Source organism: Symphalangus syndactylus, chromosome X (assembly GCF_028878055.3).
Source record: "Symphalangus syndactylus isolate Jambi chromosome X, NHGRI_mSymSyn1-v2.1_pri, whole genome shotgun sequence".
Taxonomy (NCBI): Eukaryota; Metazoa; Chordata; class Mammalia; order Primates; family Hylobatidae; genus Symphalangus; species Symphalangus syndactylus.
Genome location: NC_072447.2, coordinates 16,571,311 through 16,587,001, shown reverse-complemented (window position 1 = coordinate 16,587,001; position 15,691 = coordinate 16,571,311). Strand labels below are relative to the sequence as shown.

General features: G+C 39.1%; 1 long non-coding RNA gene across 14 annotated transcripts in view; it reads right to left on the bottom strand.

Annotated features, from left to right (window-relative positions):
- LOC129475683 (uncharacterized) overlaps window positions 1-15,691 on the bottom strand; it is a 57,432-nt gene that overhangs the window by 39,386 nt on the left and 2,355 nt on the right. For 4 of the 14 annotated variants that reach the window (XR_010119730.1, XR_010119732.1, XR_010119733.1 and 1 more), the window contains exons 3-9: window positions 14,752-14,820; window positions 11,554-11,598; window positions 10,748-10,901; window positions 8,104-8,187; window positions 7,937-7,981; window positions 7,233-7,301; window positions 3,998-4,042 (exon numbers count right to left, since the gene is read on the bottom strand). This is a non-coding gene — a long non-coding RNA (uncharacterized lncRNA). Of the gene's footprint in view, window positions 1-1,008; window positions 3,357-3,997; window positions 4,043-7,232; window positions 7,302-7,936; window positions 7,982-8,103; window positions 8,188-10,747; window positions 10,902-11,553; window positions 11,599-14,751; window positions 14,857-15,691 lie in introns of those variants that run through there. The other 10 variants (XR_010119729.1, XR_010119738.1, XR_010119737.1 and 7 more) reach the window with 7 other exon arrangements.

The window sequence follows — 15,691 nt, the reverse complement described above, 5'->3', positions numbered from 1 at the left end:
CAGATGGAGAAAACGTCACAGGCCTAAGTTTCTAAGTGTTTTCTAAGTATCACTGTGACCAGGACCTCATAAGAAAAAGTGAATTCCTGATCATTTTCACATCACTCTTCTCTCAGATGTAAAGAACAAAAGATGACAGCAAGAGTCAGGGGTGGAAAGAGAGGGAGAGAGACAGAGAGAAACAAAGTAATTTATAAATGAACTGTGCTGGCTGGACGAAGTTGGAACTCTAACTCTGACACGATTCCCTCCTGTTGATTTCCCATCCCATCACCACCTCCCTTCAGGTAACCAACACCTTCCGCCACAGAGGCCCTAAGAGGTGGGGACACATGATTATGATCAGATTTGGGCTAGAGGGTGTCTAAAAAGTGGCTCTATCAACCGAGACGTACTGGACAAACTGACATGAAAATTCACCATGGTTTCAGAGGTTGCCTTCTAGTTTTAAGCTTTTCAAATCCCGACTAAGGCTGGAGAAATTTTTATACTGAAAGGCGATAATAAGGAGGCTTAAATAAAAGAAACATGGCCGGGCGCGGTGGCTCACGCTTGTAATCCCAGCACTTTGGGAGGCCGAGGCGGGCGGATCACGAGGTCAGGAGATCGAGACCACGGTGAAACCCCGTCTCTACTAAAAATACAAAAAATTAGCCGGGCATGGTGGCGGGCGCCTGTAGTCCCAGCTACTCGGAGAGGCTGAGGCAGGAGAATGGCGTGAACCCGGGAGGCGGAGCTTGCAGTGAGCCGAGATTGCGCCACTGCACTCCAGCCTGGGCGACAGAGCAAGACTCCATCTCAAAAAAATAAATAAATAAAATAAATAAATAAATAAATAAAATAAAAGAAACATGAGGGGCTACAGCAAATCCAGTATTTTTCCAAAACCATGTAAGAACATGGTTTCAATGAGTGATCAATAACTTACATGGTTTTAATGAGTAATCAATAAAAACCAGATGATTATCCAAATATATATATATAAAGAATTAAGAAACCTCATGGTATGAAAACCAATAATATTATATATTTGGGGAGAAAAGTATACCAGAATAGAATGACCCTTCCTGAAATGACTACATTTTTTAAAGGCAATTTATTTTATTTAAAAGTGAATATCTTTGCGTTTTTGCTTTAAAGTCAGGAATTTAAAGTATCTGCTCTCTTCACTCATATTTAAACCTGTCCTGGGTTTACTATCAAAGGTAATACAACAAAAATACAAATAAAATGTAAAGAGAACATATAAAGATAGAAAATTGAAAAATATTTAAAAATCATGTGCAAATAATGATTGTCTTCTTAGAAAGGTAAGAAATGAGAAAAAATAGAAATTTCATAAGGGATCATAGTTTGGGATATAGTAAGGAAAAATATATTAAATTCTTTCTATGTAACAAAAATAAACAGAAAGATAGTGGGCATAAAAATATATCCAGAAAAATGAAAAACAAGAAAAAATTAGAAATGCATTAAAAGAAATCATCAGGGAAAGAGGTATATCGAATATCAAGAAAAATCTCAATTTTGCAGGCATGTTGGTTCTGAAGTTCAAAGGAAAAAATGTCAGCTGGGCATGGTGGCTCACGCCTGTAATCCCAGCACTTTGGGAGGCTGAGGCAGGTAGATCATGAGGTCGGGAGTTCGAGACCAGCCTGGCCGATATGGTGAAATCCTGTGTCTACTAAAAATACAAAAATTAGCTGGGCATGGTGGTGGGTGCCTGTAGTCCCAGCTGCTGGGGAGGCTGAGGCAGGAGAATCTCTTGAACCCAGGAGGGAGAGGTTGCACTGAGTCGAGATCGTGCCACTGCAGTGCAGCCTGGGCGACAAAGCAATACTCCGTCTCAGACAAAAAAAAAGTCACCAAAATCAGAAAGCTCAGACAAATATAAGACACCACGAATAAAAATTTGAAGACTTGCCTGTCAAAAAATACTGTTAAACTATCCAATGGCAAAAATAAGATGAAAAAGCATTTTCATAGTAAATGGTTGGCAATATTTAATGTCTATAAAAAAATGAGGAACGCTTATAAAACAATACAGACATATCGGAAGATAAGAATAAAGGCAAAGTAATCAATACATATAGAAGAAGTAGGCTGGGCACAGCTCAGGAGTTGGAGACCAGCCTGGGCAACATGGTGAAACCCCACTCTACTAAAATACAAAAAAACAAAATTAGCCGGGCGTGGTGGTGGGCACCTGTAGTCCCAGCTACTTGGGAGCTGAGGCAGCAGAATTGCTTGAACCCGGGAGGCGGAGGTTGCAGTGAGCTGAGATGGTGCTCCTGCACTCCAGCCTGGCGACACAGCGAGACTCTATCTCAAAGAAAAAAAAAAAGTATACGTGGCAAATTGATGTACTATTTACTATTTTTCTTAAATTGCAGAACTAAAGAACTGAAACTAGGCAAAGATTAATGTTACATGTGATAGTACATGACAAAGGTTTTCTAGGTGATCATCAGCAGTAACGATGGTGGGAAGAAAGGGACATTTGCACATATCCCTGGCATCAAAATAAATTCATATAATTCTGGGCCAATTTCAGAACCAGGTCAAAAGCTATAGAAGTACTCATACACATTGATCTAAACAATTTGCATTCTAGAAATTGATTCGAAGGAATAAAAACAAGTGCATAAAGTTGATTCAAATTGGCTTTGAAGTCCATAATTCTAAAATGTTAGAAGAAACAGAACATTTTCAAAATTAAATATTGAAGTATATAATTATGTGTGAAATAAATAAGAATATAAAATTGACAGTAAAAGTCATGTTAGACTTAAATGACATGAGAAAATCATCAAGAAATATGAATATGCCAAAAATAATGTTACTAGCACAGAACTATCAAAATGTCAACAGGATTTGGACACTATTTATATTTTTCTGTGTTACAAGTTAAACAAGCATGTAAACAAAAAATTCACTAACGATCTAACTATTTGAAAAGCACTCACTTCTCCACTGGGAATGCAAATATCCCTTCCTTCATATCATGTCTGTATTTAAAACCTCATATTCAACTTTTTAGAGGTGGAATCCAAAAAATCTCAGAATTTAAGATTCTATTTAAGATTTATGACTTCAATCTTAAAATCTCAGAAGTAAAATCAGGACACTAAAAATATAATCCAAATCAAAATTATATAGTTGAAAACTAGGTTTTGTAATTTCCTTGTACAAGGAGTGAAGAGTGAGCACAGGTTTCATGTGAAATCTCCTCCCAGCTGACATGGACATCACTGTCCTGTAAACAACATACAGATGACCCATAGGGTTAGTGGAATCAGGCTGCGTGGGGTTTGGATTTGGCTTTGGTTCGGGTGGGTTCGGTGGTGCTGGTTCATCTGTTTGTAAAAGATGAGAGTTGCGATTGTGAGTGCCTTGCAGTGAAGAAAATGAAACAATTTGCATACAGACGTTCACTAAACAGATAAAAATTGGACCCTGCTCTTTGTCATGGTGGGGATACCCATACACACAGCCTCCTGCCAATATCCTTCCAACATCTTCCAGCTACAGTACTTATAAAGCATTTTCAATAAAACCTATCCGGCAGCTTTTCAGATCAGCTACAGAATTGGCAAGGTACTGTGTAAAATGAAAATGCAGAAACCGTTGCTCAACTGTATTAAGAATTTCAAGATGACAACTACAGACTCATAAACCAATATGGCACCCTTGTAAGCATGGGTCCCTGGGTGATCGAACAAGTCACACATTCATGAAGCCTAACTTGGCCAGGGGAGTCACATTTGCCTTACATCATTCCAAAGACCATAAGAGTTTTAAAATAAAACTATGCATACTGGTAAATACAAAAACAAAGTCCAACAACATCCAAAACAAACAACCACACACCTACTCCCTAACTTTCCACTGTGCAAACAGGTTTCATTGATCATTCACAAGAGATACGTTTTTTGGAAACGATAATAATTTGGTGATAATAAGTCAGCCACAGAGGAGACTTTAAGGAGTTACTCACAGTTTCCTCTGTCATGTAAGGCATCTGCTAAGTCAAAGTCATCCCCTAGAGGACAGAAACGGGCTGTTAACACCAAAGTTCTGAGAGAAATGAGGAAGGAATGATCTCGTAAACAGATGCAGAAAACACCATAACCCCACGTTCCTAAATACTTTTCTGGATATCCCTCTAACCAGAATCTCAATAGAAAAAGTGAATTCCTGATCATTTTCACATCACTCTCCCTTCTGATGAAAAGAACAAAAGATGAGAGCCAGAGAGAGAGAAATAAAATAATTTATAAATCAATTGTGCTGCCTGGACAGAGATGGAATTCCAACTCTAACCTGCACATGGTTCTCTCCTGTTGATTTCCTGTCCAAATATCAACTCCTCCCAGGTAACCAACACCTTCCACCAGGGAGGCCCTAAGAGGAGCTAGAGGGTGTCTAAAAAGTGACTCTACCAACCCATTTGTGCTGGATAAACTGACGTGAAAACTCACCATGGTTTGAGAGTTTGCCTTCTAGTTTTAAGCTTTTCAAATCCCAACTAAAGTTGGGGAAATTTTTTTTTTTTTGAGATGGAGTCTTGCTCTATTCCCCAGGCTGGAGGGCAGTGGCGCAATCTCGGCTCACTACAACAACCTCCTCCTCCCAGGTTCAAGCAATTCTCCTGCCTCAGCCTCCCGAGTAGCTGGGACTACAGGTGTCCGCCACCACACCCAGCTAATTTTTGTATTTTTAGTAGAAACGGGGTTTCACCATATTGGCCAAGCTGATCTCAAACTCCTGACCTTGTGATCCACCCACCTCAGCCTCCCAAAGTGCTGGGATTACAGGCGTGAGCCACTGTGCCCGGCCAGGTTGGGGAAATTTTTATACTGAAAGGGGATAACAAGGAGACTTAAATAACAGAAACATGAAGGGCTGCATCAAATCCAACATTTTTATAAAACCATGTAAGAGTACATGAGCAATCAATAAAAATCAAATAATTAGTCAAACATATTGTATATAAATAAGAAATTTCATGGTATGAGAAACTATACTATTATATGTTTAGGAAAAAAAAGTATACTGGAGTAGAAAGAGGCTTTTTGAAGTGATTTATTTTATTTAAAGGTGAATCTCTTTGGGTTTTTGCCCTAAAGTCTGAAATAAAAGCTGTTTACTGTATTTACAATTCTACATATGAAAAGCTGTCCTGGGTTTATCTAGCAAAGACAGTACAACCAAATTACAAATAAACTGTAAACAAAATGTACAAATATAAAAAAGGGGAAATTAAAAAAAAATTTGCCAACAATTTGTGGATCGTAAAGAAAAAGATACAAAATCCTTTGTATATTATAGTATAGAGATAAACAGAAAAATAGTGGACATAGAAATAGATTCAGAGAAACAAAAAACAAAAACAAAAAACAACTGAGAAATCCATTGACAGAAATCATCAGGAGAAACATGCATCAAATCTCAAGGAGAAAACTCAACTTTGAAAATGCTTCACAACTTCTTTGATCAACTTATGTTTGAAGACAATTCAAATGAAATTAAAAAGACGGTTTTACTTTTCCCAAGCAGGAGACACAATGGCAAAATTATTCTCCATTAAAAAAAAAGTCACAAAACCAGAAAACCAACACAAACATAAGACACCATAAAAAGATAGGTCTTGCTTGTGAAACATTCCTGTTAAAAATATTAAAAGGCAAAAATAAATAGCAAAAACATTTTCATAGTAAGTGGCTGATAATCTTTAATATCCATAAATAACTGAAGACGACTTATAAATCAGTAGGTACATATGAGAATTTAAGAATAAAGGGCCTAACGTCCAATACACAAAAGAAGTATCCGTGGCCAACTGGAATGCACTATTTTTTTTTTTTTTATTTCAGAATTAGAGATGCAAAACTAAGACAAGTTTTATATAATCCTTACACTATCTACAAAGGTTTTGCAGGTGATAACCAGTATAGAGATGGTGTGAAGACAGAGACATCTGCACACACCATCATCAAAATAAACTCGGACGATTCTGGGGCAAATGATGAACCAGGTCAAAAACTATAAGAGGACTCATATACGTTCATCTAGACAATTTGAATGCCAGAAATCTCTTCAGAGGAATAATAAAAAAAAAAGTAGATGAAGTTGACTCAAATTTGCTTTGTAATTCATAATTCTAAAAAGTCAGAAGACACAATATTTTAGATATTAGGGATTAGTTAAATAAATTAATGTATTATATATTTATATAGAATAGTATATAATTGACAGTAAATGTCATATGATATAAATGATAAAATGACATGAGCAAATGTTCAGTGACCATTAATAAGTATAAAATAGGCCAGGCACAGTGGCTCATGCCTGTAATCCCAGCACTTTGGGAGGCTGAGGTGGGCAGATCACCTAAGGTCAGGAGTTCGAGACCAGCTTGGCCAGCATAGTGAAACCCTGTCTCTACTAAAAATACACACAAAAAAATTAGCCGGGCATGGTGTTGCATGCCTGTAATCCCAGCTACTCAGGAGCTGAGGCAGCAGAATTGCTTGAACCCAGGAGGCAGAGGTTGCTGTGAGCCGAGATCGCGTTACTGCACTCCAGCCTGGGTGACACAGCGAGATTCCATCTCAAATAATAATAATAATAAAAATAATAATAATGTTACAATGCAGTATGAACAAAAGACTGGCTTTATTACTTAACGTTTGCTTCATTTAAACTGATATATAAAATATAAGCACAAATAACCATCAAAATGCCAAGAGGATATGAACATTATGTTTCTGTGTTAAAAATTAAAAACAAAAATAAAAAAGAACTGAAAACCTGAATGTTTCACAACAATTCAGTTCAAAAAACAGTTGCTGGTCAGATTACCCGAGAATGCTCTCACATGTCAAAATAGCTGATACAAATGTTCAAGGGCAAAAACATTGAAAACATCCAAGTTTCTCTACAGGGAATGCACAGGCCATTTTCTCTATATCAAGTTCATATGAAAATCTCGTGCTCGGTGTTTTAGAAGTTCCATACAATCTTGGAAGTAAAATCAGCAAACTAAAAATAAAACGCAAGTCAAATATCTATTTCAGAAAACTGTGTATTTCACTCCCTGCCCACTGGAGTAACTGTACAGAGAGTCAAGAGCAAGCACATGCTCATCTGAAAGCCTCTCGTCCAGCTGATGTGGATACCACTCTACTGTGGACAATACACAGACAACCTATAGAGTGACAAGCACTTACCAATGAATCCAGGCTGCTCAGGGTTCGCGTTTGGCTTTGGCTTGGGTGAATTAGGAGGTGCTGGGTCATCTGTGACAATGAGAGTTGCAATCGTGAGTGTCTTGGAGTAAAGAAAATGAAACATCAATTTGCACAGAGATGGCTGACGGATCAGGTAAAAGTTGGAGCTTGTTGCTTGTCATGGCAGGGCTAACCGTGCACACAGTCTCCTGCCAAGTTTCCTCCATCATCTTCCGGCTACATTGCTTAATATCAAATTAAACCAAAGCAGGTGTCTAGACCAGTGACAGAGTTGGCGAGGTCCCGTGCAAAATAAAAATGTGGGACCCCTCGTCTCAACTGTATGAAGAAGAGCAACATGGTAACTACAAAGCAGTAAGCCAGTATGGTGCCTTTCTAAGCACAGGTCCTTGGGTGACTTCGCAAGCTGCATGCCCGTGAAGCCTGACCTGGCCAGGGGAGTCACATTTGCATTACATCATTCCAAAGACTGTAGGAGTTTCTAAACAAAAGCAAGTGGACTGGTTAAAAAAAACAAAAGTCCAACAACATCAAAAACAGACAACACCACACTTACTCCCTAGCTTTCCACTGTGCGAACAAGTTCCATTGATCACTCTCAAGAGGTAAGTCTCTTGCAGATGATAATAATTGGGCGATAATAAGCAAGTCAGCAACAGACGAGACTTTAAAGAGCTACTCACTGTTTCCTCCACCACGAAAGGCATCTGCTAAGTCAAAGTCAGCCCCTACAAAAACGAAACAGGCTGTTAACACCAAAGTTCTGAGAAATGAGGAAGGAATGAGCTCGTAAACAGAGAAATCACTGGAGCCCCACGTGACTAAATACTTTATTGAACATGACACTCACCAGGATCTCATCAGAAAAAGCAAATTCCTGACCATTTTCACATCACTCTTCTCTCACATGAACAGATTAGAGACCAGAAGGTGGCTGGGGGGAGAGAGAAAGAGAGAGAGAGAAAAGAGATAGATATAAAGAGAGAAAGAAAGTAATTCATAAATCAATTCTGCTCCCGGACTGAGCAGGAACCCCAACTTTGCCTGCATACTATTTGCTCCTATTTATTCCCATCCCATCAACATCTCATCCGAGACCCCCAACACCTTCTGTGAGGGAGACCCTAAGAGGTGAGGAAGAATGACTGTGATCAGATTTGGGCTAGAGAGTGTCTAAAAAGTGGGTCGACCCACCCAGGTGTGTTCCACAAACTGCTGTGACATTCTTGATCATTTCAGAGGCTGCCTTCCAGTTCTAAGGTTTTCAAATCCTAACTAAGGTCGAGGAACCATTTTTGTTTTGTTTTGAGACAGGGTCTTCCTCTGTCACCCAGGCTGGAGCGCAGTGGTGTGACCACAGCTCACTGCAGGCTCCGCCTCCTGGCCTCAAGCAATCCTCCTGCCTCAGCCTCCCAAGCAGGTGGGACAGCAGGTATGTGCCACCATGCCTGGCTAATTTTTCATTTCATCGTAGAGAGGGGGTCTTGCTATGTTGCCCAGGCTGGTCTTGAACTCCTGGGCTCAAAAGATGCTCCCATCTCAGCCTCCCAAAGTGCTGGGATTATATGTGTGAACCTCTATTCCTGGCCATCATGAACTTTTTATATGGGGAAGGGAGAAAAAAGAGGTTTAAATGAAGGAAACTTTGAATCCAACACTTTTCAAAACCATGTAACAGTACGTTAGTAATCCCTAAAAAACCAATGATTTTTCAAATATATTGTGTATAAAGAAATAAGAAGTCTCACAGTATGAGAACCTATACTATTGTATGTTTAGAAAAAAAAGTATACTAGAATAGAGAGATCTTCTTGGAATGAATATCTGGTTTTGTAAAGACAATTTATTTTATTTACAGGTGAACCTCTTTAGGTTTTACCTTGAAATCAGGAATAAAAAATGTCTACTCACTTCACTCATACTTAAAGCCATCATGTGTTCTCTAGCAAAGCCAATTCAACAAAAATACAAATGCACTCTGAAGACAACAAAAAAACATAGAAAAGGAGACAAATTTAAAAAATCACTTACAAATAATATGTCGGTCTTAGAAACATAAGAAATGAAGAGAAAACAATTGGAAGTTCATAATGGTTCATCATTCAGTGGAGAGTAAGAGAGAATGCACAAAAATGTTGCTATAGTTCAGAAATAGAGAGACAAATAGCGCACATAAAAATGTACTCACCAAAACAAATCAATACTGACGGGAAAACACCTTAGAAATCCGTTTAAATAAATCACCAGGAGAAAAAGGCACACAGAAGAATGTGAGTCCCAACGAAAATGCTCGATTTTACAAATATTTTAGCGCTCTATAAATCAATTCATAGCTGTAAGTAATTCAAATGAAAAGAAAAAGATGGTTTTCTTTTTCCCAAGAGAGAAAAGAGACAGCGATAAAATGGTTCTGAAGTTAAAAGGAAAAACGTGTTACACAAAGGTGGAAACTCACACAAACCTAAGACAACATAAAAAAGAAAAATTCAAGCCTTGCTTGTAAATGGTTCTGTTCAAAATGTTTTCAGAGGCAACAATAAAGTGGAAACACATTTTCATAATATACTGGGCAATGTTTACTGTCTATAAATAATTCAAAAATGACTAGAAATCAGGGAGGACATACCAGGATAGAAGAATAAAAGACACAGTATCCCATACACAGAAGAAGAAGTCTCCACGGCCCACTGATGCATTGTTTTTGTTTCAACTTTCAGAATTAAAGACGTGAAACTAAGACAAGGTTAGCATGACATTTTGCACTACGGGACAAAGATGTTTTGGTGAACACCAATATCGGAGATGGCGTGAAGAAAGGGTCATCTGCGTACCCCACCGCCATCAAAATAAAATGGTGCAATTCTGGGACAATTTCAAAACCATGTCAGAAGCTACAAAAGTACTCACACACATCGATCTAAACAACTCGCACTCTAGAAATATACCTTCAAACATAAAGGAAAGTGCATGAAGGGCAGTCAAATTTGCTTTGTAATTTATAATTCCAAAACATCAGAAGAAACATAACTTCAGAATTAGGGATTAAAGAAATCAAAGCATGTAATTAAGTATGTAGTATAATAGTGTAAAGTCGTATGATACAAATGATTAAATGACATGAGAAAATGTTCAAGGAATATTCTTATGCCAATAACATTACCAGCAAAAAACCATAAAAATGTCAACAGGATTTAGACCATCTTGATAGTTTTCTGTGTTAAAAATTAAACAAACATGTAAAGAAAAACACTCAGTAAAAATCTAATTATTTAAAACAAGTTGGCCTCTCCATGGGAAACACACAGATTCTTTTCCTCATATCAAGTCTACATCTAAAAGCTCTTATTCAATTATTTGGAAGTTCCATTTATCTTTGAAGTAAAATCAAGAAAAGGAAAATAAAATCCAAACCAAAAACATGTTTTCATAATCTAGGTTTTCCACTACTTGAACACTGGAATTACCTTGTAATTCAACAGTAGGAACAGGCTCACCTGAAATCTCCCCTTCTCAGATGACACGGACATCACTGCCAGGTAAACAACATGGAGACCACCCCGTAGGGTTAGAGGCTCTTATCAGTGAAACCAGGTCAGTTGGGATTTGGATCTGGCTTTGGTTTGGGGGGATTAGGTGATGCTGGGTCACCTGTTTGTAAAACATGAGAGTTGCGATCATCAGTGCCTTGCAGTCAAGCAAATGAAAACTCAATTTGCATGGAGACCGTTCACTAAACAGGTAAAAAATGACCCTTGTTTTTGTCATGCTGCGGATGCCCATACACATAGCCTCCTGCCAACTCCCTTCCATCATCTTCCAGCTACAGGATTTAATTTCAAGTATTTTCAAAGAAAACCAAGCCAGGTGTCCAGACCACCTCCAGAATTTGAGAGGTCCAGCACAAAATGAAAATGCAAGATTCTCTTCCAATTTTATGAAGAATTTCAAGATGGCAGCTACAGAGTAATACACCAATATGGTGCCCTTGTATGCACAGGTCCCTGTGTGACGGCACAGGTCACATGCCCATGAAGTCTGATCTGGCCAGGGAAGTGACATTTGCCTTATATCATTCCAAAGACTGTAACAATTTTAAAATAAAAGCCAGCATATTGGTGGGAAAGAAAAACAAAAATCCAACAACAACAAAAATAAAGCACAACAAGGCATACACTTCCAATATTTCCACTGTATAAACCCAATCCATGGATTATGCAAAAGAGGTAAGTCTCTTGGAAATAACAATAATTTGGTGACAATAACAAATCAGCAACAGAGGAGACTTTAACGAGTTACTCACTGTTTCCTCCATCACCAAAGGCATCTGCTAAGTCAAAGTCAGCCCCTAAAGGAAGGAAACAGTCTGTTAATAGTAAAGCTCTAAGAAATGAGGAAGGAATGACCTTGGAAACAGATGGAGAAATCACCAGAGACCCACATGACTAAAGACTTTTCTGAATATCACACTGACCAGGATCTCATTTGAAAAAGTAAATTCCTGACCATTTTCACATCATTTTTCTCCCAGATGAAAAGAGTAAGAGATGACAGCAAGAGAAAGAGGGAGACAGAAATAATGTCGTTTGTAAATCAACTGTGCTGCCTGAACCCAATTGGGACTCCGAATCTGCCTGCACACAACTCTGTCCCGTTGATTCCCCATTATCTCTTCCCAGGTCCCCAACACCTTCAGCAAGGCAGATCATAAGAGATAGGGCAGGTGACTGTGATCTGATCTGTGTCTGACAAGTGGCTCTACCCACCCAGCTGGGCTCCACAAACTAATGTGACATTCATGCTAGTTTCAAAGCCAGCCTTCTAGTTTTTGTGTTTTTTTTTTTCATATGGAGTTTTCTCCTTTTGCCTGGCTGGAGTGCAGTGGTGTGATCTCAGCTCACTGCAACCTCCACCTCCCAGGTTCAAGCCATTCTCCTGCCTCAGCCTCCCGAGTAGCTGGGATTACAGGCATGCGCCACCATGCCCAGATAATTTTTGTATTTTTAGCAGAGGCAGGGTTTCTCCATGTTGGTCAGGCTGGTCTTGAACTCCTGACCTCAAGTGATCCAGCCGCCTCGGCCACCTAAGGTGCTAGGATTACAGGTGTGAGCCACCTTACCTGACCCAGCCTTCTAGTTCCAAGCTTTTCAAATCCCAATTAAGGTCGAGGCACATTTTATATTGGGAGTGATCAAGGAGGCTCAAATGAAAGAAACATAAGGGGCTACATCAAAATGAATCTTTTTTTCAAAACCATATTAAAATACACAAGTAATGAATAAAAAGCACAGATTTTTCACATATATTGTATAGAAAGAAATAAGAAATCTCATGGTATGAGAACCTGTGTTCAGAAAAAAAGTATACTAGAAGAGAAAGACACTTATTGAAATTATTTATTTTATTTAAAGGTGAATCTCTTTGGGTTTTTGTCCTAATGCCTGGAAAAAAAGCTGTCTACCATATTTACAACTCTACATATTAAAAGTCCTGAGTTTTCTAGCAAAGGCCATAGAACTAAATTACAAATAAACTGTAAAGAGAACATATAAATCTAAGAACAGGGAAAATTTAAAAAAATCCATTACCAAATAACATGACTGACTTCTTAGAAAAGGTCAGAAATGAAGAGAAAACAATTGGAATTTAACAAAGGGTCATCATTTCATGGACAGTAAAAAAATATATACACAATCTCTTCTACATGACAGAAATAAACAGAAAAATAGTGGACACGAAAATGGATTCAGAGTAACAAAAACAAGGAAAAAAACACTTTAGAAACCCATTGACAGAATCAACAAGAGAAAGAGACAAATCGAATCTCAAAGAAAAAGCTCAGGCCAGCATGGTGGCTCACCCCTGTAATCCCAGCACTTTGAGAGGCTGAGGTGGGCGGATCACCTGAGGTCAGGGGTTCAAGATCAGCCTGGCTAACATGGCAAAATCCCATCTCTACCGAAAATACAAGAATTTGCCGGGCATGGTGGTGCATGTTTGTAATCCTAGCTAATTGGGAGGCTGAGGCATGAGAATCGCTTGAACCCAGGAAGTGGAGGTTGCACTGAGCCAAGATCATGCCACTGCACTCCAGCCTGGGCGACAGAGACTCTGGCTCAAACAAAAAAAAAAAAAAGAAAAGAAAAAACTCAACATTGAAAACACGTTACCAGGCAGGGCGCGGTGGCTCAAGCCTGCAATCCCAGCACTTTGGGAGGCCGAGGTGGGCGGATCACGAAGTCAGGAGATTGAGACCATCCTGGCTAACACGGTGAAACCCCGTCTCTACTAAAAAATACAAAAAAAAATTAGCTGGGCATGGTGGCGGGCACCTGTAGTCCCAGCTACTCGGGAGGCTGAGGCGGGAGAATGGTGTGAACCCGGAGGTGGAGCTTGCAGTGAGCCGAGATCGTGCCACTGCACTCCAGCCTAGGGGACAGAGCGAGACTCTGTCTCAAAAAAAAAAAAAAAAAAAAAAAAAAACACGTTACCATTCCTTGAATCAACCTACAGTGATAAACAATTCAAATGAAATTAAAAAGAAGGTTTTACTTCTCTGAAGAGAAGGGACAATAGCAAAATGATTCTCAATTTAAAAGGAAAAAAAGTTACAAAAAGCAGGATATCCACACAAACATAAGACACCATAAAAAAAATAAACATACCACTTGTAAAACATTCCTGTTAAAAATACTCAAAGGCAAAAATAAAGTGCAAAACCATTTTCATAATAAGTGGCTGGTAATCTTTAGTATCGATAAATCACTGAAGAAGGCTCATACATCAGTAGGTAGGGAGGCTGAGGCAGGCGGAACATCTGAGGTCAGGAGTTTGAGACCAGCCTGGCCAACATGGTGAAACCCCATCTCTACTAACAATACAAAAATGAGCCGGGCCTGGTGGTGGGCACCATGAATTGAAGGATCAAAGCCAAAGCATCCAATACACAAAAGAAGAAGTCTCCATGGCCCATTGGGATGCATTATCCTTTTTACATTTCAGAACAAGAGATGTGAAACTAAGACCAGTTTGATATAATAATTACACTATTTGACAAAGGTTTTGTAGGTCATAATTGTTACTGGAAAAAGTTGGAAGACAGGGACATTTGCAGACACCCCAGTATCAAATCAAATTGGTGCAATTCTGGGGCAAACAAACAACCAGGTTAAAAGCTATAAAAGTACTCATGAGCATTAATCTAGACAATCTGAATGCCAGAAATCTCTTCAAAGGAATGAAAAAGAATAGACAAAGTTGACTCAAATTGGCTTTGTAATTCATAATTCTAAAATGTCAGAAGACACAATGTTTTCAACATTAGGGATTAAAGAAATTAATGTATTTTATTATATATTTAGATAGAGTAATATTTAATTGTCAGTAAATGTCATATGATAGAAATGAGAAAACATGAGAAAATGTGAATATTCTTATTAATAAGTATAAAATAAAGTTACAATAAACAACAGAGACCACCCGTAGGGTTAGACGGTCTTACCAGTGAAACCAGGTCGGTTGGAGTCTGGATCTGGCTTTGGTTTGGGGGGATTAGGTGGTGCTGGGTCACCTTTGTATAAAACATGAGAGTTGCAATCATCAGTACCTAGTAGTCAAGAAAATGAAAACTCAATTTCCATAGCGACCAGAAAATGAAAAATCAATTTCGATAGCGACCAAAAAATGAAAAATCAATTTCCACAGCGACCAGAAAATGAAAAATCAATTTCCATAGCGATGAGAAAAGAAAATGAAATACCAATTTGCACAGAGACTGTTCACTAAACAGGTAAAAACTGGCCCTTGTTTTTGTCATGGTGGGGGTATATACCCATACATGTAGCCTCCTGCCAATTCCCTTCTGTCGTCTTCCAGGTACAGGACTTAACTTCAAGTATTTTCAAAGAAAACTAAACCAGGTGTCCAGACCAACTCCAGAATTTGGGAGGTCCTGTGCAAAATGAAAATGTGCAACCCACTGTTCCGACTGTATGAAGAATTTGAAGATGGCAGCAACACAGCAATAAAGCAACATGGCACCCTTGTGAGCACAGGTCCCTGTGTGACTGCGCAGGTCTATGCCCATGAGGCCTGACCTGGCCAAGGGAGTCACATTTGCCTTACGTTGTTCCAAAGACTAACCTTTTTAAAATAAAAGCGGGCATACTGGCTGAGCGTGATGGCTCGCACCTATTATCCCAGCACTTTAGGAGGCCAAGGTGAGTGCATAGTTTGAGTTTAGGAGTTTGAGACCAGCCTGCTCCACATGGCAAAACCCAGCCCCTACTAAAAAGACAAAAATTAGCCGGGCATGGTAGTGGGCGCCTGTAATCCCAGATACTCAGGAGGCTGAGGCACGAGAATCGCTGAAGCCCAGGAGGCGGAGGTTACAGTGAGCCGAGATCGCGCCACTGCACTCCAGCCTGGGCCACAGAGTGAGA